At 38.9% G+C, this 13480-nt stretch overlaps 1 protein-coding gene across 3 annotated transcripts in view; it reads left to right on the forward strand.

Annotated features, from left to right (window-relative positions):
• The window catches only part of col4a2 (collagen, type IV, alpha 2), a 266524-nt gene that overhangs the window by 62589 nt on the left and 190455 nt on the right, over window positions 1–13480 (forward strand). The gene's annotated exons all lie outside the window — the stretch shown is intronic.

Genomic DNA, 13480 nt, shown 5'->3' on the forward strand with positions numbered 1-13480 from the left:
ATATAAGCTATTTTTGTTTGTGTGTTGGTATATGTGTGTTCATGTATGTATAATATTTTCTTTTTAATAATTATTTTAAATAATTCTTTATCTGGCTTTTATTTCATACCGTTAACTTTTATTCTATGTAAAGTACTTTGGTCAACTTCTAGTTATTGTAAATGTGCTATATAAAAAAATAAAAAAATATACACGTTTTTCATGCTTGCTGACATACACTCCTCAGGTCTCTTTCATTACTGAGTTTTATAAACTCTTCCAAATGTGGCAGCTAATAACACATATTCCACCCCCAACGTCCCCTTTACCGCAGGCTATGCTTTTCAAAGAGGGGGCCATGATTGCACATTTACAGTACATGTGTTGATTCTCAGCTGCATCAAACTAGCTGCAAACCACTTCAGCACACGTTGGACATCATATTAGGATGCTGCCAAGAGAAAAACATTCTGCAAAAAACAGATATGTAACACTTAGGTCCCCAAACTACATAATCTCTGAAGCTTGGCTGAACCATTATTATCTTGCTCTAAATCACAAACAAGAGAGGATACAAGATTTCCCTAGGTGGGATCTCCTAAACACTTTAAACAGATTCAAGTTAAGGGCAGTTATGCTAAACAGGTTTCATTGTGCAAACGCATGTAATGTGCACATATAAATAGAAAAAGCACATGGCCGTCCTGGCTTTGATTGTGAACCCTTTAACACCCTGCATATAGTCAGACATATTCTGTGAAACATTGGCTGTCATTCATCCATCCATCCATCCATTTTCCAACCCGCTGAATCCGAACACAGGGTCACGGGGGTCTGCTGGAGCCAATCCCAGCCAACACAGGGCACAAGGCAGGAACCAATCCTGGGCAGGGTGCCAACCCACCACAGGACACACATAAACACACACACACACATAAACACACACACACACCAAGCACACACTAGGGTCAATTTAGAATCGCCAATCCACCTAACCTGCATGTCTTTTGGACTGTGGGAGGAAACCGAAGCGCCCGGAGGAAACCCACGCAGACACGGGGAGAACATGCAAACTCCACGCAGGGAGGACCCGGGAAGCGAACCCAGGTCCCCAGATCTCCCAACTGCGAGGCAGCAGCGCTACCCACTGCGCCACCGTGCCGCCCGCTGTCATTCATAATGGGTCAATTTAGAATTGTCTTTTATCCTAACATCTACATTTTAGGGATGTGGAACGAATTCAGACAGAAATATGTGGCTAGGATGTGATTTAAATCCAGTCTTTTACACCTATAAAGCCTTATCCCTAACTTCCAAACCACCATGCCGCCACACATTATATGTGCATACAAAAGTAAAGCTACATTTTAGACTGAAATCAATATTCAGAATACATTTTAGAGCTAAAAAGTTGCAAGTCTTTACCCATTGTCATATATTTACATAGAACATGTAAAAAATGCTAAAACATACTTAGACTGTAGAAACTTTCTCAAGCTCTTTAGGCTACTTGAATTATTCGATTTTGAATGCACATCAACACCAAAATATAACCAATATAAAGCAATAATCTGGATATGATAATATCATCTTTTCCATAATTTAGACATCTTAAGACAACGATGTTTAACGTTCTATAACCAGACTAGCATGCTTTATAGGCATGTATATTATGATTTAAATAAATTTGGCACTTGATCACTGAAATCAATCAGTAAATATAAATTTTCAGTTAGATATTGATAGAGAAGGTACATATTATATACCAGTAACGGTGCACTGCACGATAATGTGCAGTAAATACACCTGACTTGATCATTCATAGTTTTCATCCTCTTTCTCTGTACATTTACCATTCTTTTGCTCAGAGGTTGATGGGTTTGCTGCTTTGTGAGCAGCTCTTCTTTTCTCCACCCTAGCAGCCCCCTTCTACTCTTCTTTAGTTGCCATCTTTTTGCGTTATAACTGATTAAGTCAGTGTTAGTGTTGCAATTACTTAGTACATTTTCTTTAATTTTTCACTTAAGCTGGCACTTAAGTCTTCAATCTGCCTCAAGAATGATTTAAGATATGAAGAGGTAGAGGAAGTGACTGCGAAGGTGGTAGGAATGAGAACGGCGCCCATACACATGCACCGCACGGCTGCCCTGCTGGCTGCTGCCGAGAGTCGATTCTACAATAAAATAAAGATAAAAAGAGGAATAACTTTGGAGGTCATACATCACGTAGTATATGTGTACCCAATTTCAGGTCAATAGGTCAAACGGCTTGCGAGCTACAGGTGATTTAAAATCCTGGACAGACAAACGGACAGCCACAGTAGCATATTATATAAGAAGACAGTGTAACAGAATGCTGTCTCTCTTCAGCTATACAGATAGAATCTTAAGATGGATATGTTTGGGCATTCAACAGCCCTCTATCATGATATGGTTAACACAGTAAATATACAGGAGACTCACCCTTTGTTGGATTTTCACTTCAGCCACTACATTTTAAAACTTTGTTGCCTCCTAAGTACTAATGTGCTGACTGTATAAGCTTGTTCCAATGTTCCAGAGATATAATAGTGGATATACATTGTTGAAGTTTGCAATCAGTATTCAATGAACCTCAACACTTTTATTATAAGTGTGCAAAAAATCACATTGTACACTTTGAAAAACTGACAGCATCTCACAGGAATTAACTGTAATGTTTGACAATAACATACTATCCTGAAAAATATACCATGTAATAACAGTAGGCTAGGCCATATTCCATTATAAAACAGTAAATTACTGTAAAATTGTATTTGATTTGTGCTGGTCCATGTTCCATTGTGTGACATTTTCAGCTTGGGCGTTTTCATACCATTTCACTTATACGTGTAATAAGATGACAGTTAAAAGTGACATCAAGGCTGCAGGGACACTAATACGAGACTTGTTTGATACTGTACAAACATTAGAAAGTTTTCATTCACACAGAAAAGCACAGACACAAGGAATAAGTGACCAAGTAGTGAGGTGGACAGGAGATGGACTGTAGGGACCTACAATACTCAATTTGATGTAAATTTTGGGGAAAATAGGTGAATTTACTGTAAAAAAAAAAAAACTGTACAAATACTATAACTGTGTGTTGTCACAGTCATAAAATGTAATACAATAAATGGTTAAAACAATAATTTTAAATAGATAAACACATGTAAACTTATATTTATGCAGTGTTTTAGCTGTCAATTAATTGCTTCAGTATGTAAGAATGTTTTTATAAACAATTGTTGTATTGCTGTAAAGTTACAGCAGCACAGAAAAGTAAATTTGCATAAAGTTACATAAAGAATATTCCCCTTTGCATCAACACTTTAAATTGCTCCTGATAGCTCCCATAATTTTGCACTTGGAGAAATAAAAACTTATAGATGGCTAGCAAACTATTTTTTATATAACGTGCAGTGAATACACTTGACTTATAATTTTCATCCTCTCTCTCTATACATTTATCATTTGTTTGCTCAGAGGTTGATGCGTTTGCTGCTTCGTGAGCAGCTCTTCTTTTTTCCATCCTAGCGGCCTGCTTCTACTCTCCTTTCGTCGCCATCTTTTTGTGTTAAAACTGATTAAATCAGTTTTTGTGTTGTAATTACTTAGTACGTTGTTCTTAATTTTTCACTTAAGCTAGCACTTAAGTCTTCAATCTGCCTCAAGAATGATTTAAGATATAAAGAAGTAGAGGAAGTGATGGAGAAGGTGGTAGGAATGAGAACGGCGCCCGTAGGCATGTGCTGCACAGCCACTCTGCTGGCCACTACAGAGAGTTGATTCTATAATAAAATAAAATAAAATAAAAATATAAAGAGTAATAAAAATCATCACTCCAAAGGTGGACAGTAGAGGTCACGTAGTATATGTGTACCAAAGTTCAGGTCAATAGGTCAAACAGTTTGCGAGCTACAGGTGATTTAAAATTCTGGAGAGACAAATGGACAGCCACGGTAATGTATTATATAAGAAGATAAAACATCTTACACAAATTGAAATAAATATAAATACTTTCTATCAATATATAAAAATAAAACATCTTACACAAATTCAACTAAAAAAAGAAAATTAGGTACATATATGTACTGTAGGTAGACTTCAGTTAAGTATGTGAACAGGATGACACTCTGATTAGCACTACCTGCTCACAGCTCGAATTTCTAAGTCAATCATTGCATGTTGCCTACATGTCTGTTGGTTTGTCTTGTGTATCGTTAAAGCATTAGCTTGATTAATGACACTGAACTGGCACTGTATGACTAAGTATGACTGTGTATCTCATAGCCTCCACGTGACCCTATAATTGGAAAGTGAAGTCTGATAATGAGGTATGAGGTGGATAGTAAGGTATAAACTACATCCTTTCACTGTATTTTAGTATATGAAGGCAAAGCAACCCTGAGTGAATTTATTTATTTACACTTTCATCCAAAGCAAACTGCACATAAACTTGGTCTTAACATATAACTACCACAAGACATATCTCCTTTATGGTTTATTATGGGATCCAAAGTGGAATACAGAACATGTGATATGATCAAAGGTCATCAGGCAAATCATTTTTGATGAGACAGACAAAACAGGTAAAGTGCAAGAGGTTCATGAAACATGAAAATAACATTCAGAATACTTGATGTTTAATTGCTGAGTGGTTTGACATGAGTATTGTTGATCAACAAGGGACACCACTGCCAAGGAAGCGAGCATGGCTCATTGATAATGAGCAAATGACCTTAGTTAGTGCATGTGTCACAAGATTTGGCCCAATATGGGTGAATGGATGAATGCGTTCTGTGATGGGCTGTCGCTTTTCACAGGTTTGATTCCTGCTGTGTATATCAGCACATTGGACTGTAAAAGCTAACTTAATAATAATAATTCATTACATTTCTATAGCGCTTTCCACAGTACTCAAAGCACTATCCACACAGGGAGGAACCGGGAAGCGAACCCACAATCTTCCACAGTCTCCTTACTGCAAAGCAGCAGCAGCAATACCACTGCACCACCTGTGACTTAGATAAGAGATCACTGAATATTTTTCACAGCTATTTAGTTATGATAAACATATAAATCATAAGCATAAAGGAAGTAATACTATACCGTATTCTGAATTGTTTGACTATATCTCACCTTTACAGACAGTGTCATTGGGACTTTTTCCACTGAATCAACTGAAGGAAGGAAGGAAGACACCTAAATATGTGTCTGTGTTGACAGACTTTTTGGAAATATTCCATAGTACAATCCTCCCAGATTATTTACAACAACCAGAAGACAGTTAACATTAAAATGCCTGAGAAACAGCTCATTACTTAATCAGCTGACATGTTTTCTATATGCATCTGCACACAAACATCCCTTAATAAAAGTTCTGCAGCAACACAGAGTCAAGAGTCACCAGCTGCTTTAAATCCCCAAGGTGGTACCTGCTGGGGCAGGCAGACAAGCTAGGATTTGTTTGACACAGGAATAGTGAAGAAAAGTATCTTGTGATCTATTCAGGGTGGAGTGATTCAGCAGAAGTACTTGAGACGAACATGCCTTTCAAGCACACTTGCTCTACTGCATCAGTTAAAATCAAGTCCTCTATCCACAAATAGAAAATTAAGCCAATTTCTTTCCGATCCCCATTTTTACAATTTTTGTTTTTAATTCCTCCCAGTCTTTAGCTGATGTTGTACATTTGTACTGATTACATCATTTCTAGTTTCAGATATAGAAGGCTTTGAAAAAACACAGCAGACACTCACAGCTAAAGTAACACAAACAGACAGGCTAGGCCTACACTCTGAAGTGGAGTGGCATCACATTTCCATGATGTTAACATCATAGTTTATTTAGGGAACAAGCCATGGAAGGAATTTATGTAACAAATACTGCCGATATTTGGAGCTCTTCCCTTGTCCCCAGCAATACCAACATATCAAACACACAATGTGTTGCAGGTGGGAAAAAAGCCTTTTGTATAATTGTGCAATTTGTATGTGGCATATCGGTGCATGTTCCCCATTCATCTTTAAAGAGTGTATTTGTTTCAAATGAAATTAAGTAATTAAAAATCATCAAACACACCTAGTCATGGTCATGCATTGAAATTTCTTGCTTGCTTTCTCCCTTCAAATAAAAACTGACAATAACAGTTTGTGGAGCTCAAGAGAGATGAAAATCTGCAACCATTTTCAGATTACCAGGAATTGCTATTGCTAATATTTTGAAATTGAAATAAAACAAACATGCATTGGTACTGTACTAGAAAGGTTGAGTTCAGAAATGGTAACTGAGCAAGACACCTATATTTACAGTGGTGTGAAAAACTATTTGCCCCCTTCCTGATTTCTTATTCTTTTGCATGTTTGTCACACAAAATGTTTCTGATCATCAAACACATTTAACCATTAGTCAAATATAACACAAGTAAACACAAAATGCAGTTTTTAAATGATGGTGTTTATTATTTAGGGAGAAAAAAAATCCAAACCTACATGGCCGTGTGTGAAAAAGTAATTGCCCCCTTGTTAAAAAATAACCTAACTGTGGTGTATCACACCTGAGTTCAATTTCCGTAGCCACCCCCAGGCCTGATTACTGCCACACCTGTTTCAATCAAGAAATCACTTAAATAGGAGCTGCCTGACACAGAGAAGTAGACCAAAAGCACCTCAAAAGATAGACATCATGCCAAGATCCAAAGAAATTCAGGAACAAATGAGAACAGAAGTAATTGAGACCTATCAGTCTGGTAAAGGTTATAAAGCCATTTCTAAAGCTTTGGGACTCCAGCGAACCACAGTGAGAGCCATTATCCACAAATGGCAAAAATACCATTTTCCTTCCCAGGAGTGGCCGGCCGACCAAAATTACCCCAAGAGCGCAGAGACGACTCATCCGAGAGGTCACAAAAGACCCCAGGACAACGTCTAAAGAACTGCAGGCCTCACTTGCCTCAATTAAGGTCAGTGTTCACGACTCCACCATAAGAAAGAGACTGGGCAAAAACGGCCTGCATGGCAGATTTCCAAGACGCAAACCACTGTTAAGCAAAAAGAACATTAGGGCTCGTCTCAATTTTGCTAAGAAACATCTCAATGATTGCCAAGACTTTTGGGAAAATACCTTGTGGACTGATGAGTCAAAAGTTGAACTTTTTGGAAGGCAAATGTCCCGTTACATCTGGCGTAAAAGGAACACAGCATTTCAGAAAAAGAACATCATACCAACAGTAAAATATGGTGGTGGTAGTGTGATGGTCTGGGGTTGTTTTGCTGCTTCAGGACCTGGAAGGCTTGCTGTGATAGATGGAACCATGAATTCTACTGTCTACCAAAAAATCCTGAAGGAGAATGTCCGGCCATCTGTTCGTCAACTCAAGCTGAAGCGATCTTGGGTGCTGCAACAGGACAATGACCCAAAACACACCAGCAAATCCACCTCTGAATGGCTGAAGAAAAACAAAATGAAGACTTTGGAGTGGCCTAGTCAAAGTCCTGACCTGAATCCAATTGAGATGCTATGGCATGACCTTAAAAAGGCGGTTCATGCTAGAAAACCCTCAAATAAAGCTGAATTACAACAATTTTGCAAAGATGAGTGGGCCAAAATTCCTCCAGAGCACTGTAAAAGACTCATTGCAAGTTATTGCAAACGCTTGATTGCAGTTATTGCTGCTAAGGGTGGCCCAACCAGTTATTAGGTTCAGGGGGCAATTACTTTTTCACACAGGGCCATGTAGGTTTGGATTTTTTTTTCTCCCTAAATAATAAAAACCATCATTTAAAAACTGCATTTTGTGTTTACTTGTGTTATATTTGACTAATGGTTAAATGTGTTTGATGATCAGAAACATTTTGTGTGACAAACATGCAAAAGAATAAGAAATCAGGAAGGGGGCAAATAGTTTTTCACACCACTGTATATATAGTTCATAGGAATGTTGCCAAGTCCTGGAATAATTTGGAGCCAACAATTAATCTTACATAGCGATGAGCCAATGATTTGTGAATTCACAGAGAAATGTAGAGTTTCATTTCCCGAAAAAATCACAAAACTATAGTATTTCACAACCATTGAAATTCACAGGATTGACATAGGAAAAAAGGTGTTTAGTTCATGCCTGAGAGTGTTTTCATGTGATAATTGAGCAAATGTCTTCCTGTCTTTTTGTGTTTACATAAAGTTCTCTAGTGAAAACAAATATCAGCAGAACGATTTCCAGCCATGTGTAAACATTTTGTTTAGACGTGACTTGTTTTATAATCTTTGTGCTAGTACAATGCCCACTTTAATTATTGTGATAATCTTTTTAGTCACAGTCCCAGAGAAACAATACTTGCTACGTTCCTCTTGGAGTCCTCATATCCTTAGCGTGCATCAACAAGGAGTGAGCTTTCTGTGTAGTATGTTTTCCTACAGAGAAAATTCAGTAACGTGTGAAATGGTACATTATGATGTGTCTTCACATTGAAAATGTGTAGAATGCCATGTTTTTAATAAAACACAATGCAGTTCTCCACAGTGGTGTGAATTAGAGCTGTAGAATACAATTGATTTTATTGGCATGCTGCAGATTACATGGCTTATGCATCTACTGAAATAATACAGGTGAACATAGAAGTGTAAACTAAGAGTTATGGAGCAAAACACTTTAAAACCCATGTGAAACAACACATGTGCAAAATTAGTTTTAGCTTTAATTTTTCAAACTGTATGAGAAATTAAACTGGCTGTATAGCTTATCAGTATTGACATGCATGTGTTGAAAGAAAACAATTTAATGTGTACAGATATGAGGTGAAAGTTCCTCTCAGATTCTAGGAGAGGTGCTGTAGGGTAAAGATGTAAATGTGAATTGAGCCATTGCGGTGATCTTAGTCTTGTGTTCGGTTAATTTCATTCTATGATTGCCTGCTAATTATTCCAAGTTAAATTTGCCCTTTCAACAACTTTGTGAATAAAACCTTGTCATTGTACATCCCAGGAACTGGTCATAGACTTTTGTCGCACCAAAGAGCCTCTATGTCTGGTCACTATTCAGGGAGTGGATTTTGAGATGGTGCATTCCTATAAGTTCTGGGGCGTCATTAATGAGAGGTTGAACTGGTTTCAGAACACAGAGGAACTATATAAGAAAGAGTAGAGCAGGCTGTTCTTTCTTAGGATACCTCATTTCTTTAATGTGGGAAGTAATATCCTTCACATCTTCTACAACTCTGTGATGATCAGTGTGGTGTGCTGGGCTGGTAACATGACCTCAAGAAAGGCCCACTGAATTAATAAACTAATTAAAGGGCAGGCTTGGTTATTTTACACACTCTGGACCCTTTGGATATAGTATCCAAGGAAAGAATAAAAACAAAACTGAGTGCTATTATGAACAATACAGCACATTCTCTCTCTGACACACCAACTCGGAGGACTTTCAGTCAACAAATTATTCAGCAAAAGTGTTTCAAGAAACACGACTGGGGTTCCTTTATACCAACAGCAATATACCTATATAATGCCTCACTGAGTATGACAGTGACTGCCAAGTCAGGCGTTTTCTTTGTTTATAAAAATATTGTGTATATTGTATATACAGGGTGCCCATAAAGTCCGTGTGCAATTTAAAATAGTTGTAACTTTGTAAGTATATATGATAGAAAGAATTTGTAAAAGGATTAGAAAGAAGAAACACTTACATTTTTTATTGTTCTTGTTAATTTTCAACATGTCCATCATCATTATAATAGAAAGGGTAATATGATTCTGTAGTTCTCAGAAAACATTTTCAAGCTGATTTTCAGTAATACCAGCAATCACATCAGTTATCCTAGCTTGCAAGTCTTTTAAAGATAGGTTTGGTTGAATAAGCATTAGTTTTCACATGTCCCCATAAAAAGAAATCCGGTGGAGTCAAATATGACGAATGTAGAGGCCAAGAAAATGGTCCACCTCTTCCAATCCATCTGTTAGGGAATTTCTCATGTACAGTAGAAACTGTCTAACATGCAAAGGCAAAGTGACAAGGAGCAGCATCTTGTTGAAACACTGTGTTCTCTATCAGTCCTAATTATTCAAGTTGAGGAATAAGTAAATTTGCAGCATTTCTAAATAGCTATCACCATTAACAATACGCCCTTCAAAAAAGAATGGCCCTAGGACTCGATTTTTTCCCAAAGCACACCACACATTAACTTTGGGAGAATCTCTTTCATGTTCAATAGACATGTTTTAAAAAAACTAGATACATCAAGCTTTCTAATCCTTTTTTACGAATTCTTTCTATCACATATACTTACAAAGTTACAACTATTTTAAATTGCACATGGGCTTTATGGACACCAACATATTTATTTATCTATTTTTTTATTTAAAGAGCCTATGTAAAAAGTCAAATTTCCCACAGTGGACAAATAAAGTTCTTTCTATACCCTCTTAATTTGAAACTACATATCTAATTTCTGATCATTTTTTTCAGATTTAGGTCATAGCAACATAATACTGTACTGGTTGAGCATTACTACCAAATAGCTCCAGGAACTTAGGTGTATTTTAGGGTGGATAACTCTATACTGACCCCAAATAAGTGAGTGTATAGGTCTATATTTCCAGTATGTGCTATGTAGTTCACTGCTGTCCTGTGAAAGGCTTGTTCCTGTCTTGCCTCGATACTGTCTAGTTCAATCTGACCTTCTACTGTATTAAAAAAAATGGGTTCAGAAAATGTTGTCTTTTTAAGTCACAAATGAGAGTAAGAGCCAGCTTATAGACACTTTCTCCTTTCACACCTCATCCCATCCCATAATGAATATTAGTTTTGAAGCACACTTCAGTTGTACATTTGCTGATATTTCCTTATCCAAATTCACCGATCTGTTAAACTCATAAACCTAATTCTGTTTACTTAAGCTGACATGGTATCAGTATATACTGTAATTAGTGTAAGTCTGCCTTCGTATTTGTTAACACTGTATTTTACTTTAATTCTTTTGTCATGGCTGTCCGTTGATCCGACAATGATGCTGTCCATCCATTTGTCCATCTTCATCACTCCCCCTCCTGTGTGTGTGCTGGTGGGAGGGTAGCCCAATTTGGGAAAGACAGACCCCAGGGCACAGTGTGTAAGGGAACTGCCCCCCAGGCACAGTGGGTTGGTTTTAGATGGTGATGTCTTACCATTCTCTTCTCTTCTTGTTGATTTGTATGTTGTTGTTCAAAGTGATGGACTCCTTCATTTATTGTCCGTCTCCAATGTTTGCGGTCCTCAGCAAGTGTTTCAAGCTGCATATTTGGAATGGAGAAGGCCTTGAGAGAATGCTTCAAGTAGTCCTTCCAGGATTTTTTTGATACAATTTGAGCTCAGGATCCCTCAGCGAGTTCACCATACAGGACCATCTGGGGAAGCCAAGACTCATCGATGCAGATAACATGCCCGGCCCAGCGGAAGACATGGTTGAGCAGCATTCCAGAATTTTAGTGTATGGTATCTGTCCTCCCAGTTAATGCCAAGGATCATCTGCAGGCAGCAGATGTGGAATGCTTCTAGTGTGCAGATTTGCTTGCGATAGGGAGTCCATGACTCGCATCCATAAAGGAATGTTGATATACTGTACATACTGCATGACATACCACAACCTTGGTTGCCATGCAGCGATTTTGGTTACAGAAGACATGCTTGCGTAGGCAGCTGAATGCAGAGGAGGCTAGTTGGAGGCAGTTCACAATCTCCTCAGTCACAGATATTATGCTTCCAAGGTAGGGAAAGGATTGTGTGTTGCCCAGTGTCTTGTTGCCAATCTTGATGTCCACTGGAGGATCTGTGTGCTGAATGGCAGTCTGAAGGGTCAGTGTTTTGGATGTGCTGTTTTCCTGGCTCATCCAAGAATAGGTTTAGGTGTAAGGACTCAACATTCATTTGAAGGTCTTCTGGGAGAAGAGCTACGTCATCAATTCGTTGGCATACTGGACCTCATAAATTATCGTCGAGGATGTTTATGAGTGGGCTGACAATTTTCGGAGGTTGAACAAATTGCCATCTTGTCAGTACCGGATCCACACTCCATCAGTGGCGTCCATTGCATTTCTGGAGAGAGGAGTGATGGCAACAAAGTAAAATTTGCAAAGAACCAGAGGAAGGACACAGCCTTGCTTGACACCAACAGTGAAGGGAGCAGATGTTTCCCTGCCAATAAGGACCTTCACCATCATTCTGTTATGGAAGAGACGGAGCATAGTGAGGTATTTTGGAGGACATCCAAACTTATGGAGTACTTCCCAAAGCATCTCACATTTGATGGTGTCAGATGCCTTCTGCACGCTGTCTACAACATGATGAAATTGCCAGAGAAGCATGACACCAGCTAAGGATTTTCTCAGCAACACCCTGCAGTGAAATACCACGGCTGTTATCATAGTCCGGTCGGTCCCCCTTCTTCTTGTAGATGGTAACAATGGTAGTATGTTTCCATGAGTTGGGAACTTTGCCAAGCTTCCAGCACAGAGTGAAGAAATAGGTCGATTTAACAAGAAGATTAAGTCCCCCATATTTATATATTTCAGCAGGTATAGTGTCTTCACCAGCAGCTTTCGCCAGTAGAAGGCACAGGGTCATTATGTGCGAGCTGATGCCAACAGGAGACTCTGCAATTTTCGGGGTGAATTCATTCTTTACAGCAAGACTGATTCCTTAGATCCACGTCTCTGACTTTGGTCATCCTTTCCAGGACAATATATATGTAGCTGTGGTTTCAGTGATGGATCCTTCATCAGCGAGACAAGTCTCACTGAGTGCACAGATGTTCACCTTGTAGTGTTGAAGCTCTGAGGCTACGAGAGCTGTTTTCTGAGGTGTTCGGTCGGTGTGCGGACATTCGAAAAAGCTAGGTTAAAAGATTTTGTAATTTTGCAACCGCATGTAGAGGGTTGACTCACCAGGTGCGGTTTCCTGGAAAAGAGCAGATGGGACAAACTTTGTTTAAGATACCTTTTATTGTCCCCTCCAATTCAGGGGTAGGCTGTGCTTTCCTTGAAAAAGTCTGCCTAGTCACACTTGCAAGACACGGACAAGGCACTTTTCCCAGTTGTGCCTCTGGACGGCCATCCCACCAATGCTGCCATACATGTGGGTTCCATACTAAGAACATGCACCATCATCCAATGGTAGTTCTCTTTGTCTATTGCTCATCACTGGAGAACTTTTATGCAGGAGAAAGGATGTGGAAGATGGAAGGAAGAGCCTCCGCAAATGAGAAATGGTAGTGAGGGTGCGCAGTACTCAATCACACCGCTTCACTTCCTGTCGGCAATCCATATGGCAGGCCAGGTGCAAGACGACAATGTAGGAAGTTGCACCACTTTAAATGGACCCTTGGTGGGACGGGGTGTGGGAAGTGGAATCAGTCTTAGTCAGGACCACATCTCTGACCTTGCCACCATGGGTGGCCCTACCAGCAGTACATGACTCATGACAACATCACTCAGGGGATCATTGATTC

Source organism: Erpetoichthys calabaricus, chromosome 4 (genome assembly GCF_900747795.2).
Source record: "Erpetoichthys calabaricus chromosome 4, fErpCal1.3, whole genome shotgun sequence".
NCBI classification, from domain to species: Eukaryota; Metazoa; Chordata; class Cladistia; order Polypteriformes; family Polypteridae; genus Erpetoichthys; species Erpetoichthys calabaricus.